The 26,877-nt window shown below is 43.7% G+C and overlaps 1 protein-coding gene across 4 annotated transcripts in view; it reads left to right on the top strand.

Moving 5' to 3' along the window:
- RGP1 (RGP1 homolog, RAB6A GEF complex partner 1) overlaps positions 1–25,611 on the top strand; it is a 31,902-nt gene extending 6,291 nt beyond the window's left edge. The window contains exons 9-11 of one of the 4 annotated variants that reach the window (XR_001360133.1): positions 9,770–9,833; positions 16,180–16,291; positions 25,544–25,611. The gene's annotated coding sequence lies outside the window, so the exon portion shown is untranslated. Of the gene's footprint in view, positions 1–4,474; positions 9,444–9,769; positions 9,834–10,569; positions 10,588–16,179; positions 16,292–25,543 lie in introns of those variants that run through there. The other 3 variants (XR_001360132.1, XR_001360130.1, XR_001360134.1) reach the window with 3 other exon arrangements.
- Positions 25,612–26,877: the final 1,266 nt, after the last annotated feature.

Raw genomic sequence — 26,877 nt, 5'->3', positions numbered from 1 at the left:
CCGCTCTTCACTATTCAGAAGCAACTCATCAGTCCACCTCAAATTCCCTATCTGTCCTCTTCCAAGGAGACAGCTTAAGTGGAAGGAGATGCAGACTGTACCACACATTCACCCTCATCAGGGCTGATAGCCTTTCCACGTTAGAGGAGTGCCGAGAGAGAGAGAGAGAGAGAGAGAGAGAGAGAGAGAGAGAGAGAGAGGAGGAACCTCATGGCTGAAGCAGGGTGCCCTGATGTAGGCTGGCGTGTGGGAGGCATGGCCTTGGACTGCTCTGTTGGCTGGAGCAGGTGGATTAGGAAGCCTGTCTACCACAAGGGCCCAGCAGCCTGGTTCGTGGTCACTAGCTCTGCTGCTGCCTTTCTGTGCGAGGGACACTAGCTGACACCTGAAGTCTGGATCATGGACTACCTTCTGCCCCTGCAGCCTGGAGCCAGCCTAATAGGGGGCGACACTAGTGGAGAGCTAGAGAGCATGCAGGTGGTGGCGGTGATGCTGGAAGGCGAAGGGGCCCAGTGGGGATTGGCATTGATGGGGGGGCATGGCGACAGAAGTGAGAACTGCCTGTAATGAAGATGAGGTAGGAGTAGGGGGCTCCTGGGAAGAAAGGCTGGGGCTGAGCCAAGATCCCTCTCCCAGAGTCGGGGAGTGGCGGGAAGGTGTTGGTTGAATCCATTTGCATGTCTATTGGTGTGTGTGTGCGAGCGCATCTGTGTAGGTTCTTGGGGCTGGAGGCCCAGCTTTTGAGTGTGTGTGTAGGAGTGTTAGTTATTAGGGCTCAACCCCGTGATTCCTGATTCCTGCGGCCTCCGAGATGCCAGTTGAGGGGGCGCCTCGGTTGGCGCGCGGGGGCGTTTGGCGCGCGCCGCCAGCGCGGGGACAGAAAACATCCGCCGGAGGCCCGGCCAGGCAGCGCTCCAGCAGCACCGGGCAGGTGCGCGGTGAGGAAGTGAGCGCATTCCGGCCCCCCAGCCGCCGGCCAGCCCTCGGGTGAGTCACCGCTGACCCCCACCGCCTTGGCCGGATAGGAAGGATTGGCTGCGGCCGCGGGGAGGTTTGGGGAACCGGAGTTCCAGAGGGGTGGCTGCGGGGAGCACCTGGAGGGTGGTGGAAGCACCCGAGAGAGTTGGGGAGCGGCGAGGGGGTGCTGAACGTCCAGGTTCTGGTTCCGCCCCAGGTGGGAAAGACCTAATAGAGGCCGAGTGCAGAGCTTGTGCCTGAGTGGAGCAGGTGGGAACGAGCCCCTGGGAGAACGTCCTGGATCAGGGAGAAGGCCCTCGCGTGGGGAGGGAAAGGGGCCCGGGCAAATCGGAGAATCCGAGTCCGGAGGCCCAGAAAGGGAGGGAGGGTTGCAGCGCAATGAGGACGGGCGAGTTGCCGGACGACACCTCGCCAGTGTAGGCCTTGGCCAGCCAGAGCCTGTAGGTGGAAGGAGACTGCCATGTCAGGTAGGCAGGTGGGGATGGCCAACCCCTAGAGAGAGAAGGTCGGTCAGGAGGTCTGTGCACTGGGAGAGTGAAGAGTAGGGTTAGGGAGTGGGGGGAGTTAAGGTTATTTGGGTGCAGTTGTGGCTAGGTCACGAAAGGCTTTAAACACACACACATTTTTATTGATTTCAGAGAGGAAGGGAGAGGGAGAGGGAGAGGGAGAGAGAGAGGAACATCAATGATGAGAGAGAATCACTGATTGGCATGTGCACCTACCAGAAATCCAAGGTGACCTCCTGGTTCATAGGTCAATGGTCAACCACTGAGCCAGGCCAGCCCAGCTCATTAAAGGCTTTGAATGCAGATGTGAGGAATTTGGTTTTGTTCTCTGAGTAGGAAGAGTAGTGAATGGCTTAAAAGGCAAGATTATTTGTATCTAGCTTTATTGCCTGCCATTAAGTCTTTGTAAAAAAAAGAGAGAGAGAGAGAGATTGATTTGCAACTTTTTATAGCTATTTTAAATTGCATGACTATATTTATCAAACAATTTAAATCTGTTGAATTTTTTTAATAATTGAAAAATTTGACTCAATTTCTGATTTGAAATCCAAAGTGAGGCTACCAAGATGTTATATAGTGTTGAGCCTTCCTTTGTCTTGCCTCCATTTTCCCCTCACTGATTTGACTGAATTCCATGTCTTTAATGTCTCCGTTTTCTGTATCAGTAGCATAGCCCTTCTAGTTTTCCTCTCCCTCATATTATGGTCTTTATTTATTTTTTATATATATTTTTATTGATTTTTTACAGAGAGTAAGGAGAGGGATAGAGAGTTAGAAACATCGATGAGAGAGAAACATCGATCAGCTGCCTCCTGCACACCCCCCACTGGGTATGTGCCCGCAAGCAAGGGACATGCCCTTGACCAGAATCGAACCTGGGACCTTTCAGTCCGCAGGCCGATGCTCTATCCACCGAGCCAAACCGGTTAGGGCTATGGTCTTTATTTTTAACCTTAATTTTTTTTCTGTCCAGTCCTTTAACCTGCCCTATGTATCCTGAACCAAGTAAAACATTTCTTGGGATGGAGGCATTGGGCTACAATGTACAAAGACAAGTAACTCTGTTTTACCATATATGTTAGGTTACATACTATCTTCTGTGTCTTTGTATGTAGCTACAAAGTTTCTATATTTTCCCTGTGGCTGATAAAGAGAGAAAGCTAAAGCAGTTTTTTAAAAAAATATATTTTTATTGATTTCAGATAGGAAGGGAGGGGGGAGAGAGATAGAAACATCAATGATGAGAGAGAATCATTCATCAGCCGCCTCCTACATGCCCCCTACTGGGGATCGAGACTACAACCAGGCATGTGCCCTTGACCAGAATCGAACCCAGGACCCTTCAGTCCCCAGGCCACACTATCCACTGAGCCAAACCAGCTAGGACCTAAAGCAGTCTTATTCATGACAGTATTTCTACAGCATAGCAATAAAGTCCAATTTCTCTTCTAAAACCAACTCTAAAATGGTATTTGGTATTTGTCTCAAACTCATTCTAATTCTGTTATGGTCTTTATAATTTATGTTACCTTGGGCCAATAGCAATTATAAGGATTAGGATCTTTATAATTTATTTTTAAGATTCTTAAACCCTACAGTTGCCTTTGGCTCCAAACAAGAAAATCTGGGTCAGTTAATTAAAAAAACAACAACACCCACTTTGAGCCCAGTTGCTTTCTCCTGTGCTGTTTCAGCTCCAGCCCTACCTTATTCCCAGTGGCCTTTGCCTTCATTCCTTCTTTGCTCTGCTGGGCATCTTTAAAGGAAAACTTCACACCAACTTCCTCTACTATAAATTCTCCCTCCCCTCAATTCTACACTTCTCTTTGCCAACATACACCACTGCTTCTTCAGTGAATTTTTTTTTTTTAAGCTCACAGCCCTTTCTGGCTCTTTTCCATCTTTAACACTCTTGTTGAAATCTCTTTTCCTCTCCTTTCTCTTTGGGAAGACTTCAGATTTTTAAAAGGTAATGCTTTATTTATTCTGCATGATCCACTTCTATCTTCTTTGCTCTTCTATCACCTTTTTCTTATTCTGGATTGTTTGTAAAATCTATCATGCTTGCTTTCACCAAGGCTTCGGCCTTCCCTTTGTGATTAAACAGTCTTCTAGATATAGCAAAAATGCTTATGTTTCCTTATTTTTCCTATAAGAAAAAAAGTTTTCAAATTCACATCTACTTCAGTCTCTTTTTTCCACATTCTGCATCCAGACGCATGGCCATTATTGTAAAATCGACTGAAGCCTGATGTTGGGCAGGGCACTGTATAATGAACTTCATAATCTGAGTGTCAGATTCCTAAATGCTTGCCAGTAACAGAGGTTTTCATGTGTGTGAATAAATGTTTTCATGTACACACACAGACTAAAATGCACAGAAAATAGAACCGTAAGTCAATATAAGTATAATATAAGTATATGAACATGGCCCTGGTTGGTGTGGCTTGGTTGGGCGTCACCCTGTACACCAAGAGGTCACCGGTACGATTCCTGGTCTGGGCACGATCCCCAGTGTGGGTCCTGCAGAAGGTAGCTGATCAGTATTTCTCTCTCTCCCTCTCCCTCTCTCTCTCAAATCAATTTTTTAAAAAATGGTGGTGTCTGGGCCAATCTCCAGAGACTTGATTTAAAAAAATAAATAAAAATGAATATGTGCCCTAACCAGTTTGGCTCAGTGGATAGAGCATCGACCGGCGGACTCAGGGGTCCCAGGTTCGATTCCGGTCAAGGGCATGTACCTTGGTTGCGGGCACATCCCCAGTGGGGGGTGTGCAGGAGGCAGCTGATTGATGTTTCTAATTCTCTATTCCTCTCCCTTCCTCTCTGTAAAAAATCAATAAAATATATTTTTTAAAAAAATGAATATGTGTTTAGTATATTACATTATAATCAGACCAAATATATTTTAGGGTGAAAGATGAGGATGGGTAAATTTATAGCTAGAATAGAAGTTTAAGAGACAGCACCGTTTGGCATTCTGTATTCAGACTGGAGAAGGCTGAGAGGGGAGAGTCATTCCTGTGAAGATGAAGAGACTTCATGAAAGAGGCTGTGTTTCAGGAGCTGAGAGAGACTTGTAAGGCTGTGATGAATGGTAGTTGGGTGGGAGGGAGGGCCCAGAGTTTCAAGAACATACAATTGCTATACCCAAACAGCCCAGTGTTCTCTCTGGCAGAGAATATAAAAGATGATATGGTTGTAGTCTGGATTTCAACTATAGTTAAGTTTCTATTAATAACCCATATTGAAGTTTTCCTACCCCACCTCTGGAACCATTCTCACCAATTTTTTTTTTTTTCCTGCTTGCACTCATAATTAACCACCCTCTAATTTAACTGAATTCCCTATTTGCTTTTATTTTTCCTGCCTGCTCCACAATCTGCTTATTGCAGTAGTGACTTTTAAAATTCCATTTATGAGACTCTCGCTTTTATCTCATTGATAAATTGCTCTTTTCTTAAAATTATAGACTCAAACTAAATAGGCAAAATGCATCTAGTTCTCATCGCTGGAAGGTGACCGAGTAGGTTTTGCTTGATTGTCTCTACCGAAAGGAGTGCGTTACTTCCTCCTGCAGTGGGGGCTGCCAGTTCTACTATCTAGCTTTAGTTATCTCATATTTTCCCTTAGTTTTGCTTTTTGAAACAGTATGGAAGAAATTTTTCTTTTCAGTGTGGCAGCTCTTTAAAGATTTGAAAGGGGTTTGTATTTTGTCTGTGTATTTTTCTCCTCCGGCATGTCCAGTAGAATTTTCTGCACTGATGGAAATGTCCCCTGCCTGTCCTGTCTAATGATTAGCCACCAGCCCCTTGGAAATGTGGCTAGCGTGATGTGACTACGAAACAGAATTCTAATTTTACTTAATTTTAGTTATTTAAGTTTAAATAGCCAGATGAGGTGAGTGACTCTTGTGTTAGCGAGCTCTAAAAACTCTGGAACTTAGTACTTCATCACTGGCTGTCTTTTGGCTGTTCCAAAAAAATCTTATGGTCACCTCAAACACAGGAAAACACGCGAAACTGGGCTCTTGTCTGTTTGGAGGCCAGTCTTACACGTTGGCACAACCTAGAAAAAAACACAAACCTAACCTCTAGAGTCCTGATAGTGTCAGTTTTTTTATTTCTTTATTGATTAAACTATTACATATGTGTCCTTATCTCCCCATTACCTTTTTTTCACCCCCCTGTTGTCTGTGTCCATTGGTTAGGCTTATATTGATAGTGTCAGTTTTTATTGAAGCTTTCTTAGGAGGGGTAAAAGATGAAGGTTTCCTGTCATCTTCCATAACTCAAAGCAAAACTTAAAAAATTCCTTATTCAATCTCTCTCTTTCCCTAAGGGAAAGAGCCCCTGAAGTTCCTCTCCATAATGCCTGCCAAATCCCTCCCTTCTCTTTTCTCTCACAAACGACTTTCCTCCTCTTTGAACCTTACTCCTCCATTCTCTGTGAGCACCACGTCTGCCCTCTTCCCTTTCGAGGAGAGCTCTTAGGTGTGTCTCCAGCTCCTCTTCCCTTTTATGATCTCTGCTCAGTAAATCCAGGGAACTTCTGGACTCGTCTTTCTTGGGGGTGATTGTGGCTAGGAGGTCATAAGTAACTTCTTTTCCTTTCTCACATAACTCTTGATCTCCTTCTAGAAGCCCTCTCATTTTCTTTTCTTGTCATTGCTGAACAGTCTTCAGCATTCTTTTTGCAGAAGTTTCTCTAACATCTTTTCATTCCAGATCTATGCTTAACAGATCCTAAAGCTACTTCTTCACAATTCCTTTATCCATTTGTCTTTTAAAATTATTTTGCTTATATATTATTTGTAATAAGCTTATCACCTCTTCACCAGCCTTCTACATTGCATAGGCTGCCTCCGCCGGGGGAGCAGCATTCATTTCCCACTGCTGTCCCCAGTGCCCTTCGTCCCTGACTCCCTTCCCTGCTCACCATTGTTGTCCACGCATCCCTCCCAGTATTGTCTGTTCTTCTCATCTCCTCCTTGTCCATATTTATAATAACGTTCACTATTTTTAAAAGATCATTTTTGGGTTCTCATTTTTTCCAGGGGCTCTCCCCTAAGTCTCTGTCCTGTGACATAAAACTGCATGCAGCATTGATCTCTGTGGGTTGGGGGAGATGGGGTTGAGGGGCAGAATATCCTCTCAACCATGGCGCTAATGTGGGCTGGATATTCTTCTGTCGGGCGGGGAGACTATCCTGTGCACTGCGGGATGTTTAGCAGCACCCCAGCCTCTACCCTCTAGACATCAGAGGTACCCTCTCCATTGTGACAACCCAAAATACCTCCAGACATTGCCAGATGTGCCCTGGAGGGCAACATTTCCCCACCCTCTCCTCTTGTTGAGAACTGCTGTTCTAGAATATCACCTTTCTGAAGTTGATAGATGGTTATACTTTTTCTTCCCAATTTGTGATTTGTTTGCTTAGCCTAGATTTTTAAAAGTGTGGTTTTTGTCTTACTTGGTAGGAGGGAGCCTCTTAAAATTGCAGGTTCCCGATCTCATCCGAGGCCTACTGAATCAGAAATTCTGGAAGTGGAATTTGGAAATAAAATTTTTACAAGGCAGTACCCCCAACCCCTTCCCAAACAGGTAATTCTTATGCCCTGGGCTTGACCTTCCTGTGGTATAACTGCTGCATTACCCACATTTTTTTCCTGCAGGTCTTCCTGGTTGCTCCAGCTTTGCTTCCGCTCTTGGCCTCATGATGCCAACACAAATAGGGAGGCCTCAGGTTACCCGGACAACTGGAGCACAGGAAACCGTAAAGGCGCAGCCCTCCCACAAGGAATCAGACTGTGGCCATGCCCGCTTGCTTTCACCGAAGGGACTCAGTCATACTTCCTACTCCCCGTTCTCCAACTACCCAGTATAGCAGATACCCAGGCCCAAGTCACAGACCCTGGTTTTTCAGACCTGGTAGTGGAATATGGAATGAATGGGATGAAGAAAGGTGAATGAACCTTTTTCACATTGATAGTCCATGTTACCTTGGTGATAATTGAGTTTTGTACTGGTGAGAATTAGATTCCCCTGAAAGTTGATAAGATTATGAGCTGTAGAGTCACAGTTGCTTCATTGGACCTTGAGTCTTGGATCTCTTTGCATTCCTGGCTAGATGTTTTTACAATTGGCTTTGGGTCAAAGATTTAGCAATCTACTTCTGATACACTGGGAGCAGTGTATGTTTAGCAAGAAAAGAATAGTCAACGTATTATGAATTTGGGTTCTATTTACATTTCATTACGAAACTAGACATTTAAAGGAAGAGTATCTGTTTTGATTAAGTATTTAAGCATTTGTACATCATAAGCATCTATAGAAACAAGCAGCAGAGCTTTTTTAAATTCAATTCAAAATACTGTGGCAGTTAACTGGTTAAACCCACAAGTAAATGAAAATCTACTTGCATTTAGATGCTTAGAAACTGTTGAATTGATCCAAAACCAGAGTAGGCCACCTCCGTGGACCATGCATGGCAGGTCAGAGCGAGAGAGAATCAAGGCAGACTTGATAGCCCTTTTCCAACAGTGGAAAGACTGTCCTGGGGAAGGGTTAGAATGGTTCCAGAGGTGGAATGCAGACCTTTATTTCAGATAGCAGTGATGGGGCACAGACTTTGGCTTAATAAGGAAGAACATTTAAGTAGTTAGAGGACCTCAAATTGGAATGAGCTGACATTAGGCAATGAATTACTTGTGACTGAATTGTTTATATGGAGGTTAGATGATCATTGCACAAGGTTTGGATGAGATTTTGGACATTAATTTGAGTTTGGCCTATAAAGGGAAGCAGGCAAATTTATTGGAAGTCAGTTCACCCTTTCTATTACATGATTTTGTGGCAGCTATTAACGTCATTACTATTTTCCTGGGTACCTCTCTTTGCTAATTTTACCCCTTGAGTCATTGAATATTAGAGCTGATAGTAGAGTCTTTAGAGATTTATCAAATGTTGTTCTCTAGTCCTCTGGCGATTCCTCAAGAATGCCTCAAGGGTGGCTGAGAGGTGAAATTAAGGATAGCTGGCACTATTAGCCTGTTAGCCATGCTTCTGTGAGAACAATCTTGCCTTTAAAATTTTTTTCCAGAAAAAAAAAGAGTTCTGAAAAATACTCTTAGAGGCCCCAGTATTCCAAGTTCTTCATTTTATTGACAGGAAAACTGAGATATGGAGCAGAGAAGTGCCTTGCCAAAAGGTCACATAGCTAATAAATTTCACAGTTGGAATTCAAATCTAGCTCTTCTAATTCCAGTCATTTGTGTTTTTTCCCCCCTCTACTAGTCTACCTTCTTATAATTCAGTAAAAGTTTCTCTCCATTTCACTGGCCACAACAATAGTCCAGAATTTTATTTCTTCAGCTTTACTATTTCCTATTCGTCACTGAGCTGGTCTCCCTGTTATCCAATCTCTCCTTCTTCTGGTCTATATCATATACACTGTTGCCATGTTATTCTTCATGAAACATGGTCTTCATCATGAGATTTCCCTGCTTAAGAACCTTCTCTGTATTGCTGAAAGGAACTTTTCAGCCTGACACATTGTTAACATTCTTTAGGATCTTCATTGTTCAGCTAAGCTGAGCCCAAGTCCATCCTATTATGGGTAATTAATGGGCCATATAATAGTGAGATTAATTGAGCCCCACCCTACCTCTAGACTCCAACTTTGGCAGAATTTTTATGTGTACAGTTTTAATTAGGGATAACGAGAAGATACAAAAGAAATAGAAGACTGGAAAAAAAATAGATTTCATAAAAAGAAGTTGCATAACAATGTTTTATATAATCCTATTTGTAGTACACATACATACATAAAAAAACACACAAAAATGAGGTGTATAGAAATTGGAAGAAAACACACCAAATTGATAAGAGACCTTAACTTTGATGAGGTGGATTGAGAAAGGAAAGGGGATGGGGAGGAATAAAAAATATATTTTAAAAAGTATTTCTTCCCAGTCTGTGGCTTGGCTTTTTATTTTTAATGATTTTTTAAAAAAATGAATATTTCAGTCTCATCATGGCTTCTTTTATATTGCCTTTTTATTTTCTTTATGGAGTCTTTTGAAGAGCATAAATTTTAAATTTTTTCCTTCTTTCTTGTATGGCTATTGCTTTTTTTGTGCCCTACATAAGAAATCTTTGCTTACACCAAAGTGACAAAGTTTTTCTCCTATGTTTTCTTCTATATCTAGAAGTTTTAGCTTTTATATTTCAGTCTTTTTATGTTTATGATTCATTTTGATCATTTTCTTAACTTTCTCCTCGCAGCACAACAGGTGCAATAGGAAAAGACAAATCTGAAATGAAGATTACCTCTCTCAAAACAGACATGGTAGGATATAAACATTAGCTTTTTCTGTGTATTGTCTTCATCTACTATTTATTAAGTATTAACGATTCACTAGTAAAATATATATCAGTCACCTACTGGATCAGGCGCTGGCAATACAGTGATGAAAACACTAGACAATGTCCTTGCTCCATGGAGTTTACATTTTAATGGGAGTGGTTGTGTTATTTTTTTAAAAATATATTTTATTGGGTTGTTTTTTACAGAGAGGAAGGGATAGGGATAGAGAGTTAGAAACATCGATCAGCTGCCTCCTGCACACTCCCCACTGGGTATGTGCCCGCAACCAACGTACATGCCCTTGACTGGAATCGGACCTGGGACCCTTGAGTCCACAGGCCGACGCTCTATCCACTGAGCCAAACCGGTTAGGGCGGGAGTGGTTGTGTTTTAGTGAACATCCCATTGTATGATTGGCAAAGTCAAGAAAATGTTATTGTGATTCCTCAATTGAAGGAAGAATTTCAGTTCCTTGGCAAACTACTTTATCTTCCTGTATGATAGAGCAGGAAGAACCTTTTTCCACAAAGGGTCACTGATTAGTTGAGAAAAGGGACTCAGGCTACATCTAGTCAGCTACAGTGCAATATGGGGAGTGGCATCATAGAACAGGGTGGAAAATCATAGTAAGTGAGCTCATGCTTCTGTTACTGTTGAGGAATAGTGACCAGACTTAATGCTCTCTTCTTTAAAAAAAAATTCTTTCTATTAATTTCAGAGAAGAAGGAAGAGGGAGAGAAAGATAGAAACATCAATGATGACAGAGAATCATTGATCGGCTGCCTCCTGCACACACCTGACTGCGGATTGAGCCTGCAACCCAGGCATGTGCCCCCACCTCCTAGTTCATAGTTCGACGCTCAACCACAAAGCCACACCAGCTGGGCTCTTCTCTTTTTTAAAAAAATAATCTTTCTTTTCTTTCAAATTAAAAGATAAAGTTTATTTTTTATTTTTTTGTTTGTTTGTTTGTTTGTTTATGTTAATCCTCACCCGAGGATATTTTTCCACTGATGCTTATTTCCACAATATCTCATATTTGCTTTTTTTAGAGTGGAAGAGAGGGAAAGACAGAGATATACGATGTGAGAGAAGAACATCGATTGGTTGCCTCCTGCACGAGCCCTGAGGGCTCAGGCGGGGAGGTGGGGGGAGAGCCTGCAACCAAGGTATATGCCCTTGGAATCGAACCCAGGACTCTTTGGTCCGCAGGCTGTCACTCTGTCCATTGAGCCAAACTGGCTAGGGCAATACTCTCTAATTAAGCAAAAACAATTTGTTTTTTGTTTCAGTCCCATTTAAAAAAAAATATATATTTTATTGATTTTTTACAGAGAGGAAGGGAGAGGGATAGAGAGTTAGAAACATCGATGAGAGAGAAACATCGATCAGCTGCCTCCTGCACACCCCCCACTGGGGATGTGCCCGCAACCAAGATACATGCCCTTGCCTGGAATTGAACCGGGACCCTTGAGTCCACAGGCCGACGCTCTATCCACTGAGCCAAACCGGTTCTGGCTGCATTCTTATTCTCATTTATTTTTTTTTTTTTTTTTTTTTTTTTTTTTTGCCAAAAGAGTTCACTGATAGTATCTTCAGAGAACTGCTAGACCTCTTTTCTGGTGGCCAGAGCACCAGGTATCTCTATAGGTAACCATTCACATTTTCTTTAAAACAAGTCATGCTCTGTGTTAATGATACCACCTTTCTTCAAGCCACTTCAAGTGTCAGTAATAAGTGCTATTTACTATCAATATTTATAAACCAGTATTAATATTAAGTAACCAGGTAAATGATGTTAATTCAAAGCAGGGTAAAGCCACTATAGCCCAGGTGACTTTCATAGAAGAAATAAAGCTTGAACTAATTCTGAGAGGATTTTGGTAGATACAAATAAAGAGGGCAGATTAATTTGGATTGATGGATTTGAGGAAGAAGAAATTAACGATTATTCATGGTGTGGCTCCCCTTTCATCTATCCAGAGCAGACATTATTAATTGATCATGCACTCATTCTTGCTGAGCGTGGGCACAGACTGGTAAGCCTGGAACTAGATATCGGGGCAGGGGGCGGGGGGGAATGTAGATTTTAAATGGAGAGATATTTTGAAAGAGGCATCAGTGAGACTTCTTGAAAACGTCTGACCCTGGAAGTCAAGATGTGGGGCATTTTCATGTGCAAAGGGGAAGCCCTTGGTGCAGAGACTACAGGAACAGTTTCTGTTCATATGTGCTCAGTACACAGACATCGGAGGGGTGTGATAGGCATTACAACCAGACTCAGAAAAAGAATGCCAGGGGAAGACAGTGCAATGGATTCTGCCACAGGGCACCACTCAGGGATCCTAGAGTTGTACCAGCTACAGAGTTGGGCCATGATCGCCAGCAGTGTAAGCAGCAAACAGGGCGAAGAAACATTGCCCTGGGTATGGGAGGCCAGAGGACCACTTGCTCAAGTTCACCTCTTTCCTGCTGCTGCAGAGTCCCCTTCCCCTCGTACATGCAGATCCGTCTCAGGGAGAGAAGCAGGGGAGAGGCGGCTATCTGAGAGACCAAGCACTTTTTATTCAAGAGAGTCTGAGCAGTGCCTTAAAGACTGTCTAAATGATCAGGTCAGACTATGTTAAACTGATCTGAGGACTTCTGAAAGGTGTGGGATCCCAGCTGTGAAGATGTAGTAGACCTTTAGGTGAGCAGCGTGTACCAGTTAACTCATACCATCATTGACGAGGTAAGGCAGGAATGATGCAGGCCTGTGTCCCTGTTCCCATCTGAGGTAAGTTAGGATAGATGCCAGAGGCATGTGGCCTAGCTGAGCAGGTAGCTCCGTGCATGCAGCTGCAGGGGGCTGCTTACTCATGTGTACCTGCCTCAGCACCAAGTGTCCCAGCACCGGCCACACCCGTTGCCAAGGAAGAACCATGTGGTTGAAACCCATCCATGATACCTGACCCTGTCAAGCCTGTGAGGACAGATTCTTGTGGTCTGCTATTTCTGTCAGCGCCCACCTTTAAAAAAAAATCTTCTTCATTAAATTTTGAGAGAAAGAAACATTGATGTGAGAGAGAAACATCGATCAGTTGCCTCCCACATGTGCCAGCAACTTGGGTATGTGCCCTGACCAAGAGTGGAACACGCCACCTTTTGACGAATGGGACAATGCTCCAATGAACTGAGTCACACCAGCCGGGGCTGTCGGCACCTACCGTTTATTTCTCCTCATCTGGAGCTTTCCACCATACGCTTTTCTCCTTGCCAGGATTGGTCAGAAATTAGCCCGAAATTGCTGTCTTCCTATTCCCCAAATCTGTGACCTTTATGTTCTGGGTACTGGATGCAAGGGATGCCTGTTGCCCTGATCTTATTTCAGGACCTCTGACTAACATACCCTGAGTGTAAAGAATGAATTTGCAAGCCCAGCGGCGTCTTGCAATTCCTACATCGGAGAAGCTTAAGGGCAGAAATCTGACTGGAAGGGGAGGGAGGCAGATTAATCTTGAAGGTGAGTCCACAGAGTCATGTGATTTGCTGACAAGGACTGACCACCAGAAAAGTAAAAAATATGTGATTAATAAAAATACGTACTTTGTTGCCTGACTGGTGTGGTTCAGTTGTTGAGCGTCGACCTAGGAACCAAGAGGTTACAGTTCGATTCCCGGTCAGGGCACATGTGCAGGTTTCTGGCTCGATCCCCAGTGGGGGTCATGCAGGAGGCAGTTGATTAATGATGTTTGTCTTTCATCGATGTTTCTATCGCTATATCCCTAAAAATCCTCTCTCTCTAAAAATCAATAAAAAACATTTAGAAAAAAATATGTACTGTATTCATATAAGTGAGCTTTGTAAATGTGGAATCTAGGACCTTTTTAAGAATCTTCTATTGGCTGATTACTTCATTTAGTTTCTTGCATCCCCAAACAAGGTATGACACCATTAACCTGACCACTTTAGACACGTGCTTTGCTCACTATTTATTTATGTATTTTTATTTGGTTTATTTTATGGGGAGGGGAAGGAGTTCACTGCCATCGATGCCCACAGCTCTTCCTCAGATGCTCCAAGCAGTCTTTCCCTTTGTGAGCTGTACTGTAAAATCCTATCATCGCTGTTGGGCAACATCAAAATACCTTATCTATGTAGCAATGACAGAGCACATGCCCACACCCAATGAAGTAAGGTCATGCCCCTGAAATTATCGCCATTGAGGTGGCAGGTGATGTCATGACTGTGGATAAACTCACCAAGGAAGTGAGTATGGAAAGGAGAATGCAGAAAGCTGAAATTACGGCATGGGGGCGGGAAGCCTACAGCTCAGAGGAGGAAGAGGGTCTTGCTGGAGTGAGAGAGCACCGGACAGTGAGATGGAAGGATGACTGGGATAATGAGCTGTGGCAGGAGCCATGGGAAGAGCTTCAAGAAGAAGGTGATGGTCCACAGTGTCAAATGTGATTGAGGTATAATGGAGGGACTTACCATGATCTATAAACTGGGAACTTCACTGTGTTCTTCCTGATTGTTTATAAAAATTTTACACTAGGCTATTTAATTCAATTCAAGTATTTATTGAGCTGCATACTAACTGTGGTAGGGCTGTATAAAAGAGGTATAAAATGTTTTAAGTAATATATCTTTGTAAACAAATATACTGGTAATTTATATATAAAAGCTACATTAACTTTTATTGGTATATTTGTTAAATGGAAACTGCAGACCTATTTCAATAACATGAAAAATATTTTGGTATCCTTTCATCCCTGTGATACCATTTAAAAGAGAAAACACCCTCATATACTTCTTATTACAAAAGTAATACACAATCATTGAAAATACAATTAAATATAAAATTCTAACTCATACTATCCCCAAAGACAGCCGTTCTCAACATTTTGATTTATACCATTCCAGGTTTCGTGTGTGTGTGTGTGTGTGTGTGTATTTAATGAAACCGGATTCATTCCATACATCTTTCAACCTATTTTCACTTAATGATGTATGGTGAACAATCTTTGATATCATATATCTCTGAAATAATGTTTAATGGGCTGCTTTTTTTATTGATTTTTTACAGAGAGGAAGGGAGAGGGATAGAGAGTTAGAAACATCGATGAGAGAGAAACATCGACCAGCTGCCTTCTGCACACCTCCTACTGGGGATGTGCCCGCAACCAAGGTACATGCCCTTGACCGGAATCGAACCTGGGACCTTTCAGTCCGCAGGCCGATGCTCTATCCACTGAGCCAAACCGGTTACGGCTGCTTGGATTTTAATGTGTAAGGGTAATATAATCTATAATAATAAAAGTGTAATATGCTAATTAGACCGGACATCCTTCCAGACGACCTTCAGGACAAAGCCAGGGCTGTGAGGGAAGCCTGGGTCCCAGGTGCCTGCCAGTGGCCGTAGGGAAGCCCGGGTCTCAGGTGCCGGATGCTAGAGGGAAGCCTGGGTCCCAGGTGCCGGGTGCCAGAGGGAAGCCCAGGTCTCAGGTGCCGGGTGCCAGAAGGAAGCCCGGGTCCCAGGTGCCGGGTGCTAGAGGGAAGCCCGGGTCCCAGGTGCCGGGTGCCAGAGGGAAGCCCAGGTCTCAGGTGCCGGGTGCCAGAGGGAAGCCAGTGCCGGCAGCTGGGGGACGGAAGGCCTACTCTTGCATGAATTTCGTGCATCAGGCCTCTAGTTTAATTATACAATGCCCTATAATTAGAAATTTAGATATTCCCTAACTTTTTATTATTAAAGACAAGACTGTTGAGTATCTTTGAGGTGAAAGCTATGCTTTTTCTTTTTTAACATCAATATGAGAGATGCATACGCCCTGATGTGGGGGTGGGGATTGAACCTGCAACCCAGGTACATGCCCTTGACTGATTCTCTATCCACTTAGCCACACTGGTCAAGGCGAAGTCAATGATTTTCTTTAGCTAAATTCTTGAAGTGGAATTGATGGGTTAATGCTAAAAATATTTTAAAAGCTTTTAATGGAGATTGCCAAGCTGCTTTCTAACGTTGTACTAGATCATACCTCACTAGCAGTGTACAAGAATACCATTTTCCCACACACTTGCTAGCATTAGGTATTATTTCTAAAACAATTTTTATAGATGAAAAAATAGTTCTTCATTTAAATGTTATCGCCACTTAAATTATATATATGTATATACATATATATATATGTGTGTGTATGTGGTAAATAGTGATTCTTTGAAGATAAATTTTATCAAAAGAACTAAAAATTATTCTAAATTGGCTTCATGAAGTGAAGGATCAATCGGGATGCTACTGTTTGTTTGTTTTTTAATTCTCACCCGAGGATTTTTTTCCATTGATTTTTAGGGAGAGTGGAACAGAGAGGAAAGACAAAGAGAAACATCAATGCAAGAGAAACAGTTCGATTGCCTTCACGAGCCCTCACCAGGGCTGGGCTGGGGAGGAGCCTGCAACCAAGGTACATGCTTTTGACCGGAATTAGATCCGGGACCCTTTGATCCCAAGGCCGACGCTCTATCCACTGAGCCAAACCGGCGAGGGCTGGGGGCTACTGTTTTTAATTGAATGTAGATGTGACTCTGAAGTGGTCACATTTCTGTTCCATCACTTACTAACTAGTAGTTTTGGGTAGTGGTTAACGTCTCTAGGTCTGTGTCTTTACGAAATGGGGACTATAATAGAACCTGTCTTAGAGGGCTGTTAGGCAGGTTAAATAAGATACTAGACGTAACACTCATGGCACATTGTTGGCATAGGCACAAAATAAACACTAGAATGCTCACTAGTGAGGTTGATTTTCTGTGTGACTCTCAGACTGATAGGAGGCAGCATCACAAGGGGGAGTTTAGAGTTTTTTAAAGATATCATTTTGGGAGTAACCCTCTAGACCAGGGGTCCTCAAACTACGGCCCACGGGCCACATGCAAATACAAATATTGTATTCCCGTTTTGTTTTTTTACTTCAAAATAAGATATGTGCAGTGTGCATAGGAATTTGTTCATAGTTTTTTTTTTTTAAACTATAGCCCGGCCCTCCAACGGTCTGAGGGACAGTGAACTGGGCCCCTGTTTAAAAAGTTTGAGGACCCCTGCTCTAGACTCTGAAGGATAGTGTTCTTCCCATCAACAAGATATAAGATGACTCAAGGGAGGGAGTCATGAGCCTAGTATGGAGTACTTTCCCCTCTCTCACCCCAAACCAAGCAAGAGGGTATCAGAGAGCATATACATGAAAGAGAGACTGATCTCTCATTCCCTGGTTAGACTATGTTTGGACAGTAGATTTGGTAGGCTTTGCATTGATCTGAGAAGAGGAAAGGAAATTAAAGAGAGGTGGAAGGACTGGGCAGGGTGATGGTGGAATAGCTTGGCTTAGCAAAGACGCAATGAGTTTCTTGTGGTCAAAGAGACCCTGGGAAAAGAGAGCTGGACTTGAGCATCTTGCTGGTAGCCCATCTAACAGGCTGCCTGCTGGACAGAAGATAGAGGGGTTAAAGGAGATGACTTGGAGCAGGGTTGTCTACATTAGAGGCCTCATGGGACTTCCTAAAGAACACACACAGTGCCCTATAAGAGATCTGGCATTTTGACGTCTGCCTGGAAACAGGCTGGAATGGCCTGTCATCTACAACCAGCAGTGGTTTGTGTAACTACTCTGTTGACTGACGGGACTGTTATCTCTTTCCTCTCTGTTTTCTTCCTGCTGCCCAACCCCAGAAGAGCTAGAACCCCTCTAGAGCACCTTCTAGAGAATTAGAAGAGGAAGAGGAGACGTCATAGAAGGGACCATATACTCTTCCTCACTTCAGGTTCCTTAAGCCATGGCTCGGGCTTGGGCTGGAAGAGGGGAGGGGATGACTTCTACCTTGGACCTGAGATTGGAGTTTAAACCAATTGGGTTGGAGTGAGTTCTCACGTAACCAAAAGGGAGCAAAGAGGTGTGGAATCTGTTCATGCTGTTGTGATGAGTGGGAAGGAGACATTTATCATGGCATAGATGAAGAAGGCTGGTAGGAGAGGAGCTTATGTTTACATCTAACTGAGTTCAGTGCTCAATAGATAAGTTAAATTTATCACTAAATCCATCCTTGAATCCATTATCCCATATTTCTCTGCAGCCTCAGAGGAAATATTCCCTCGCCCCCTTTTTTTTTTGTAAAGTGAATCCATTCATCTGTGCTCTTGTGTTTGCATACAAGTCCTTCGGTTGATCTCTTACTCCCCTCCCTTCTGCCCCCCAACCCTCTCTGGCCTTCCCACTGCAGTTTGACAATCAGTTTGAGGCAGCTCTGCCTCTGTATCTATTATTGTTCAAAAGTTTGTAATGGTCTTTATTATCCATGAATGAGTGAGATCATGTGGTATTTTTCCTTCATTGACTGGCTTATTTCACTTAGCATAATGCTCTCCAGCTCCATCCATGCCGTTGCAAATTGTAAGAGTTCCTTCTTTTTTACAGCAGCATAGTATTCCATCGTGTAGATGTACCACAGTTTTCTAATCCATTCATCTACTGATGGGCACTTAGGCTGTTTCCAGATCTTAGCTATGGTGAATTGTGCTGCTATGAACATATGGGTGCATATATCCTTTCTGATTGGTGTTTTTGGTTTCTTGGGATATATTCCTAGAAGTGGGATCACAGGGTCAAATGGGAGTTCCATGTTTTGTTTTTTGAGGAAACTCCATACTGTCTTCCATAGTGGCTGCACCAGTCTGCATTCCCACCAGCAGTGCACAAGTGTTCCTTTTTCTCCACATCCTCTCCAGCACTTGTCGTTTGTTGATTTGTTGATGATAGCCAGTCTGACAGGTGTGAGATGGTACCTCATTATTGTTTTGATTTGCATCTCTCGGATGATTAGTGACTTTGAGCATGTTTTCATATGTCTCTTGGCTTTCTGAATGTCCTCTTTGGAAAGGTGTGCTCTTGTTTATTCATTGAGAAAACATTTATTTGACTGTAAAATGTCTTGCATGGTGTTGAGGTACAAAGATTAAATATGATAGTTCTTTCTTTTATGGAATACACAATTTAGTGGGGTAGATAGAAAGTAACTACCTACTTTAAAAACAATGTATTGCCCTAGTTGGTTTGGCTCAGTGGACAGAGCTTCAGCTTGTGGACTGAAGGGTCCTAGGTTTGATTCTGGTCAAGGGCACATGTCTGGGTTTCAGACTAGATCCCCAATAGGGGGCATGCAGGAGGCAGCCAATCAGTGATTCTCTCTCAGCATTGATGTTTCTGTCTCTTTCTCCCTCTCCCTTGCTCTCTGAAATCAATAAGAATATATTTTGAAAATTTAAAATAATGTATTAAGGGTTATAATGAGTGGGGTGGAAGGCTTCAAAGAAGAATAGTCAGTCAGAAGTCAAGGGAAGATAAGACATTTCAGGCTGATGAACTAATGTGGCTCACTTAGGGAACTAAGAATAGTTCTTTATGTTTAGAAGGCAGATGTAGCAGCAGAGAAGGCTGGAGAGAAGGCCAGAGCCAGATCCTAGTGGGCTAACATGCTTGTTCTCTATCCAGGAGGCCAGCGGTTCTTAACAGCAGTGGTACTGCCCCTGGAGGGGCATTTTAGACATTTGTGAGGCGTTTTTGATTTCTATAGTGATGGGAGGTGGATTTTACGGGCATTTTGGTAGTTGGGGACCACAAATACTGGACTCTGCAATGTGCAATGTGAGAACAGTTCCACATAATTAAGAATATATTGTTTTAAAGTAGGTGTTTATTTTTCTACCAACCCCACTAGGTGAGGTATTCCACAAGAGAAGAAATGTTATCTTGTTACTCTTCATACTTCAACACTGGCAATACATTTGGGATGTCAAATAAATGTCCTGAATTTCATATGATTTAGAGATCCTGAGTTCTGCCTAATTTTTGAATGTTCCACCAAACTTTTGTGTAGGGTGTTATTGTTATATATAAATAGATTGGTCTGTTATTAGTTATCCTAACACCAGTGTTTAATCTAGCATGTTTTTAATGTAATGGCCTCTGATCTTACTTCTCTTAAATCCTAACTGACTCATTTCTTATAGTTAGGTACATGCATCTGAGTGCTTCCTTAAGTCTTCTGTAATGGTCATGTCCAACCATTTATGTATCGAAATACCTATTATTATTACTGTCCTTATTCCTCTTTTATATCACAGCTAGGAAGGACACTTTTGGTGTTTTGAGATTATGTGTATAGATAGGTTGTTATCTATGAATTTCATTTTAGATCAATAAAGGTGCTGTTATTTTAAATATTTATTAGAAGAAGGGAGACTTAGGTCTGACAGGATCAAGTCACTCTGTAGCCATTGATTTTCAAAACATTATTTCGAGCCACAGAGCTCAAAACTTTTTTGCTCATGAGCTCCCTAAAGTAATAATAACACTCTCACACAGTTTTAAGTTGAAATCTTACATTTATTATCACAAATTTAAATTTATGAATTGTTAATGGGAGATAGAAAATATTAATCACTTTATAAGTTGAAATAAGCTGAGGATTGACTGTAATAATAAATATTTCATGATAATTTGTTAAAGTAGAATAAAATCTTATTGAATAAAGCACCACCAAATAAGTTACTTATTTTTAAAAATATTTTTTTTATGATTTCAGAGAGGAAGGGAGAGGAGAGAGACAGAAACATCAAACACGGGAGAGAATCATTGATTGGCTGTCTCTCTGCATGCTCCCCACTGGGGACTGAGCCCACAACCCCAGGCATGTACCCTGACTGGGAGTCAAATTGTGACCTACTGGTTCATAGGTCAACACTCAACCAATGAGTCACGCTGGCCAGGTGGTCACTTAATTTTTTATCCATGGCTTTTATTCAGTGTATTTGAATTTTTTGATGGCCTGCACAACTTTCCAATTACATTTTTTCATTTGTTTTAAGTCAGGTCACTGAAGTATAATTTACATACAGTACAATTCAATTATTTTCATGTGCTCCAGTTACGTTTATTTATTTATTTTTACTTCAGCTACTTTTAAAAAGAAAGTATGTCATTAATGTAGTCTACTTGGGCTGTGCTGATTATAGAGAATCCCAGCATGGGCTAAACAGCCCATTTCCAATGCCAAGTTTTACCCTGAACAGAAGAATGTACATGGTGGGAAAAGGCAGGAAGCCCTATCCGTTTAAAGTACCTTGATTCATCTTTAAGTTTCCCTAAACCAAGGTCTTCATTTACATACCCCTTTGCTTGGTGTCCCTGCAGTTTTCACACCCTAGGACAGATCGTCATCACAAGATTTGGCCTAGGCAAGGGATATGCCTTTCTTTTGCAAAGTGGGAGGACTGTGTGAACACTGGCCCATTCTTGGGCAGATCAGTTTTAGGGAAGAGTCCATGTGGAAGATGAGGATCTGGAAATACATACCCTTGAAACCACCTGAACATACATACCCCTTGGAAAATCTTTCTGTGCTCCCCCTGTTTGAGGGGTACCGCCCAGAGGTTCAGGGGTTCAGATGGTGCTAAGGGCAGGGGGCCCCAGGTTTTGGGTCCTGCACTGCTACTTCATCTACAGCAGCTGGGCTTCTTTTCTGTTTTGTGCTTAAGCTTTTATTTGAAGGAAGGGTTTTGCTGCTAAAAATAACAGTTTGAAAAACACAGCTTTCATGGGGAACCATTTAAGGATTCTAAGCAGCAAAGTGACATAATTAAGTTTTTGTTTCAAAAAGTCACTTTGGCATCTGAACACATTGTGGAGGATGAATTGGAGGGAAGTGAGACTGGAGGCCCAGAGAGCTGTCACAGAGGCTGTTGAGACAGTCTAAAGGAAAACTGTAAGAAATGGCAGTCCTGGCCCGGCTGGTGTGGCTCAGTGGTTGAGCATTGACCTATGAATCAGAAGGTCATGGTTCGATTCCCAGTCAGGGCACATGCCTGTTTTGCAGCCTTGATCCCTGTTAGGGGACATGCAGGAGGCAGCTGATGGATGTTTCTCTCTCATCAATGTTTCTATCCCTCTCCCTAAACTCAATAAAAACATATTTTTTAAAAAAATGGCAGCTCTGGGCTCCATCCCAGAGTGGTGGCATCCACTTTAGATGGAGGAGGGGCTTCCTGGTTTGCGAGTCTTCATCCAGCTGCCTCTTGCATTTACATTTTCTGCCTGGCCTTTGCCTCTGTGACCCCTGCCTTAGAGTAATCTTTCCTCTTTATCCAGCAGATCCAGGCTGCCACCAAGTCTTGTTCTTTCTTCCTTCAAAGTATCTCACATTTGTTTCTCTCTCTTTATTATTAATCCATCATCCCAGACCAGGCACTTAGCATTTCATGGTTAGATTTCTCTAGGAGCCTCTTAACTGTCTGCCAGCCAACCCTACATCGCCACAGCTAGCTACTCTTTTGGTTGTACTGTCATATTGCAGCCATGCAGAAGAGTACAGTTGTGTCAAATCTTGCTTCAGATTTCTCTGCCTCCTCTTCCAGTCTCTGGCTTCTCTAGAAAATTCTAAGCAGAGCAGAATGAAATAGTGATGAGTACTTTTCAATTCCCTCCAAGCTGCTGTGATCATGCTTCCTTTGTTTCTTTTTATGTGAGATATTTGTAAATTGAGGGCTTAAACGGTGAGGGGACACATGCCACTTTTCTCAGTGAAAGATTTTGTGAAGACAGCAAGTAGAATTTTAAGTGGAGTGGAGAAAAAATAGGACAGAGAATATTATATTTGAGACATTATGCTATCAGATGATCCTCAGGGGTGGTGAGTAATTACTGGGGTTGGTGATAATGGTGAAGGGTGGTAATAGGAACAGAAGGAAGCAGTATATGTACCTGGGAAAACAGGCCAAGTGTGGAAGAGCCATGGATGCCACTGGCACCTTCCTGGACACTTACAGAGGTGCAGGTCCAAGTGTGGGTGGAGCAGACAGGTGAAAATGGGCACACTTGGAGCTTGAATCATCTTGAAGATAAATTCTCCTGACAATTCTGAAATTCTTTCTTAGGGATCACTGGCTCTCCATGAAGGTTTTCCATAGAAAAACTACTCTTCTAGACTATCTTTTCACAAAATGTATTTCTGGCCCCTTAGAGTACATTACCAGTTCAACTTTTATTTATTTTATTTTTAAATATATTTTTATTGATTTCATAGAGGAAGGGAGAGGGAGAGAGAGAGAGATACAAACATCAATGATAATCATTGATCAGCTGCCTTGAGCCCACAACCCCGGGCATGTGCCCTGACTGGGAATCAAACCAGTGACTTCCTGGTTCATAAGTCGATGCTCAACCACTGAGCCACTGCAGTCAGGCCCAGTTCAACTTTTAGAATACATATCTAGACAGGTAAGTTAGAAGCTGAGATCTGATTTGAAAAGATTTTAAATTTAAAAACTTTTTAACTCTAAAAGAAAGCATTGTGTGAGGGCAAAGTAAAACCCCTTGACCTTTTAAACAATAACAGCAGCTCTTTAAGGATATGGAAGGCGAACTGGACCTAAGCCCAGCCGGCGTGGCTCAGTGGTTGGGCACTGACCTATGAACCAGGAGGTCACGGTTTGATTCCTGGTCAGGGCACATAGCCAGGTTGTGGGCTCCATCCCCAGTGTGGGGTGTGCAGGAGGCAGCCGATCGATGATTCTCTCTTATCATTGATGTTTCTCTCTCTCTCTCTCTCTCTCTCTCCTTCCTCTCTGAAATCAATAAAGACATATATATATATATTTTTAAAAGGACCTAAGGTCTAGAACTGGACTGTGTGCTGCTATATAAAGAGAGGGAAGTAGGGCAGGGGAGGGGTGTGGCCACATGAGCAATAATGGGGGCTTGACCTGTTTTCAGGATTCTATCTCTCCCTTGCTGGGGTTAAAAGAAATAATGCAGAATTTTAGTAAAGTCTTTCTTTGTTTTCAACACATTTCACTATGTTTTTTTAACACATTTCACTATGTTTCTCTCTCTCTCTCTCTCTCTCTTTAAATATATTCTTATTGATTTCTGAGAGGAAGGGAGAGGGAGACAGAGAGAGATAGAAACATCAATGATGAGAGAGAACCATGGATCAGCTGCCTCCTGCATGCCCCCTACTGGGGATCCAGCGCGCAACCTGGGCATGTGCTCTTTGACCAGAATCAAACCCGGGACCCTTCAGTCCACAGGCTGACCCTCTATCCACTAAGCAAAACTGGCCAGGGCTATGTTTCTCTTTTTACACTGCTTCCTCCTCTCCCTTATTGAAATGCTGCATCTGAAATGTATCTTTTCTGCCTCATTTTATCTCATTTTCCATGGCTGTTCTCCTGCCTCTGTTGGCAGGTTCTCTTGGACCTGTCTGTCTTGTGTGCAGGAGAGAACGGCATATAATCAAAACCTTGTTCTGCAAGTCAGGTTAGCCAGGCAGAGAGAAGACTGGAAGGTGTTTTATTTCTCTGGAGTCTTACAGGCCTGGAGGCACGGTCTGGTGCAGAGCAAACCTGAGGGTCCAGAGTTAGCTGCAGAATCAGGTGTCATAAAACTGCTGCGTGCTGAACTGGGAGGCAGGTGGCAGCATCGAGGCTTGTCATGAGATCAGCATGAGTCTAAATCCCATGGTGGTTCCAGGACCCAGCGAGGGTCTTGAGGTTCCTTTGGCCTGAGTGTGACTGAGGTCAGGATTTCTTTGCACTAAGGGACAGGGCAGCTTGGAAACCACAGCAGCTTCTAGCAGCGAGCTGATCTGATGCTCCACAGCTTCGTTTTGGATCAGAAATGAGGTGTTTGGGCTGGCCCTGTCCCAGAAGGAACTATAGACAGTGTCTGCGAAGGAGGCATTATCAGCCTCACAGAGAGAAAGTTGGATCCTATCTGGCTCAGGCCAGCAGGATCTTTAGATTTCCCAGGCATTGGAATATATAGATAACCAAAGTTTTCATTTATCTAACGTTTTCAACCCTCCATCCCCAAATGAAAAACAAAACCAAACCTTTCACTGCCGCCCTAACCAGTTTAGTCTAGTGGATGGAGTGTTGGCCTGTGGACCGAAGGGTCCTGGTTTCGATTCTGGTCAAGGGCACATACATTGGTTGCAGGCTCCTCCCCAGCCCGGGTCCTGATCAGGGCTCGTGCAGGAGGCAATCAATCGATGTGTTTCTCTCACATCGATGTTTCTCTCTGTCTTTCCCTCTCTCTTCTACTTTCCTTAAAAATCAATGGAAAAGTACCTGCCTTTTCTCACTTTCTAGTATTAGTGGCCAGTGGAAGGAAGAGGGAGGGGGAAAGATGCTTGAAGAGACATATCACACACTTGAACTTATTTGGGAGTCTGGGCAACAGTGGTGTTCCAGAGAGACTTGTCTGGGTCTTTGGTGGCCATTGCCCTGTAAGCATGGCTTCATATAGTGAGTTCCATGAGTCAGCAGAATATCTGTACAGAACGCCACCTTAGAGACCAGCAAGCCTGATTTTAGTCTCCGCTCTGCCATCAAAAACCGTCAGGTCGGGGGAGGAAGCTATGTGACTTCCCCTCTGGGACTTAGTTTCAATCCTCTTTAAAGGAGGGGGTTGCACAACATATTTATAAGATTCCTTCTAGCCCTGACATTCTGTGATTCTGGCAGAGATTGTGTCATTTGGGACTTGCTTCTCTCATTAAGCTGCATGTAGTTGCTTGAAAAGTATTATTTGGTTAGCTTGGTCTAAAGTTAGAGCCGTCTCTTTTCCTGTCACCCTTTTGACTATTATATCCTTCTTTTCCTTGCTCAGATAAAACAAAATTCCTTTTCACTACCAGTGTTGGAAGCTGGAACTCCAGTTACCATTCCTCCTTGTTAAAAAACGAGCTGTCTTCCATTTCTACTGGGCTTGGGGCAAGAGACATTTGAAGGGGGGCTTGCCTTTGGTCTTGGAGCCTCATGGATCCAATTATATGCTCCTCAAAGGTAAGGACTGTATCATCCAGCTGTTTTTTTTTTTTTATTCACCCCTGCCGCTGTGCAAGGCAGCCAGTGTTCCATAAAGAAATACCGGCCCTAAGAATAAAATAGCATTAAATTTCCCCCCAAACCACTAGATGTCGCCTTCATCTCAGAGAAACTATGCCCCCTCCTCTCTCCCTGCACCCCCACCTCCCACCCTCCCTGCTACTACACAGAAGCTCTCTCCGTTTGGCACTGTGATTTCTGAAGTGGCTTGAAGGGGAAGACAATCTGTGGCTCTTGGCTGGGGGAGGAGAATGGGTTTATGTGCATGTTCTTTATGACAACTGAGAAAAGCTCCCCAAGGTCCCCTTGCTGTCCCTCCCAGCAATCATGATATCATCCCTCACAAGCTGTTCCTCAGAATCAGATCCGCACTCCTGATACGGGGTACCTGGGGTGAGCCTTGTAGGTTGGAAGCTTGGGAGTGGGGTGGAACCCAAGGGGGATCGAGTGGACGTCTGTTGTTGGGGGAATGTTCTGCTTAGTCAGTCCCTGAGCTTTTATGGGGTGCTGGCCTGTGCTGTGTGGGGAGACAACAGAGACAAGAGTCTGTTCTGAGCTCCTGCCCTGCAGCAGATGGTCTGGTGGAAGCCCAGTGGGCTGTGGTGGGCCTCGGGGGACATGGGAGGGCACCGGAGGGTGGGGAGGGAAGAAGGAGATGGGAGCGTTGAGTCCTAAGGAAGGAGACTCCTGGGCATGGTAAGGGCTCAGGAAAAATCGATCCTGGGCGCCTCTTGGTCCTGGGGGGGCCGCCTTCCGGCACGCAGGCATGTCTCACTGGAGGAGAGAGGTTCCTGGAATGAGAAGGGGGGGTGACTAGGTGGAGGACTAGCGAAGATTCCAAATATTTGGGGATTGCTGACTGCTTCCTGGAGGCTGGCGTATTGGAGGGACTCAGCCGAGTTAAGAGAGGGGACCCTACCCCGAGAGGGATCCTGAGGGCTGATAGGAGAGTGTGAGGCAGAGAGGGCCCGGGGGCCACGGGGGCAGGCCCTTAGGTGCAGGGACACCCGGAAACCTCCCGGCCCGAGAGGCCCCGTGCGGAGCCCCCGAGTTGTCCCGGTGGGTTTGAGAGCCGGGAGGACCCGAGGCGGCCCCGTTGCGGGTGGAGGGAGGGAG

Source organism: Myotis brandtii, unplaced genomic scaffold, assembly GCF_000412655.1.
Source record: "Myotis brandtii unplaced genomic scaffold, ASM41265v1 scaffold806, whole genome shotgun sequence".
In the NCBI taxonomy this organism is placed as follows: domain Eukaryota; kingdom Metazoa; phylum Chordata; class Mammalia; order Chiroptera; family Vespertilionidae; genus Myotis; species Myotis brandtii.
The sequence above is the reverse complement of the archived record's forward strand: the minus strand, read 5'-3'. Positions and strand labels throughout refer to the sequence as shown.